This window comes from Pseudorca crassidens, chromosome X, assembly GCF_039906515.1.
Source record: "Pseudorca crassidens isolate mPseCra1 chromosome X, mPseCra1.hap1, whole genome shotgun sequence".
Taxonomy (NCBI): Eukaryota; Metazoa; Chordata; class Mammalia; order Artiodactyla; family Delphinidae; genus Pseudorca; species Pseudorca crassidens.
The window spans coordinates 21,592,538-21,594,123 of NC_090317.1; positions in this window are offsets into that span (position 1 = coordinate 21,592,538).

Below are 1,586 nucleotides of genomic sequence, written 5' to 3' on the forward strand. Positions count from 1 at the left end.
GGGCCCCCGTTAGAGGTAGAGGAGTGGCCCTGGATCACTGAATGGTCCTCGCAAGTGTCTTTGTGTGTGGACATGGCTTAGAGCGACATGTCTCGTGGAGCACCAAGGCCCACAGTCAAGATGGGACCCTGGCCGGCCAGGGAGCCCCACAGCTGCCTGGTGGTGTTCTGGTCTGAAGTGCCAGAAGCCAGAGGAGAGAAGGCTGCAGATTCGAAGGACAGAGCAGACCTGGGATGCGAGGGAACAGCGAGGCCCTCTCCAGCCGCCTATAGTGTGCCTGAACAGGACACTGTGTCCGTTCATCCGACATACAGACCTGTCTTTCTTTTATGAAATAATGTTTTCTTTAATCTTTCTCTGATATAAAAAGTAATGCATGCTCATTATAAAACATTTACATGTACCAAACAAGTACAAAAGTAAGGTTGGCACCAGAGGGTGACCTGGGGGGGCTTTACCGTAATCTCCATCAGCGCCCGAAAACTCACTGCAAATACATATGCAGTTTAAGGAAAAACTCTGCTCGCTGTGCAGAGCAGCTTGCAGTTCAAGAGAAAGTCCCTGGCCTTTCTTTCAATGGCTTCTAAAGCTTCCTTTATAGACTTCCTGGAGGGTCTGCTGCCTGCAGTGCTACCACCTAGGGGTGACTGCTGTCTACCATTTTTGTGCCTGTGTGTTACCTTTTTAAAATTTATTTTTTATTGAGATACAATTAACATATGACAGTATTAGTTTCAGGTGTACAACATAATGATTCGAGGTTTGTATATATTGTGAAATGATCACCACAATAAGTTAACATCCATTGCTGCACACGAGACTTCCCTGGCGGTCCAGTGGTTAAGATTCTGCACTTCCACTGCAGGGGGCCACAGTTCGACCCCTGGTTGGGAAACTAAGATCCCACAAGCCACGGCCTAAAAAAAAAAGTCCATCGCCGTACAGAGTTGCATTTTTTTGTGTGTGTGATAAGAACTTTTAAGACCTAGTCTCTTAGCAACTTTCAAATATACAATACAGTATTGCTAGCTATAGTCATCATGCTGTACATTACATGTCTTATCTTTATGTATTATCTTTAAATCTGATTTTTTAAATTTAGGACATTCGGTACATACCTGCTTATATCTCGTTTTCCACTCAATGTTACATCTTTGCATTTTTCCATGTCACCATTCCTCTGCAACATTATTTGTAAAGGCTGCATAGTATTTTATCCATAAAAATCTGCAATGTGTTGACCTACCTTCCAGTTAGGAAGGCTATGTAGCTTGTTTCCAGTTTTTTGCCCTAATGGAGTATGCTGGGATGAACCTCTGTGGACTTCCGCCTCTGTGCTCCTCTAGGATCATTTCCAAAGATCGGAATTACTACTATGAATGCTTCCAGGCTCTTGATACACATTGCCATATTGCCCCTAGCAAGGTGATGTTCATTTACCCTTTGACAAGCAGCAGACATGCTTGTTTTCCCTCGCCTTTGCCAGCACTGGAGTTATAAATGACATACGCTACTGGATGCCAGGCAGTAGACTACGTGCTAGAAACACCATAGCAAGGAAAGTTAAAAAAAGAACGTGGTCTCTG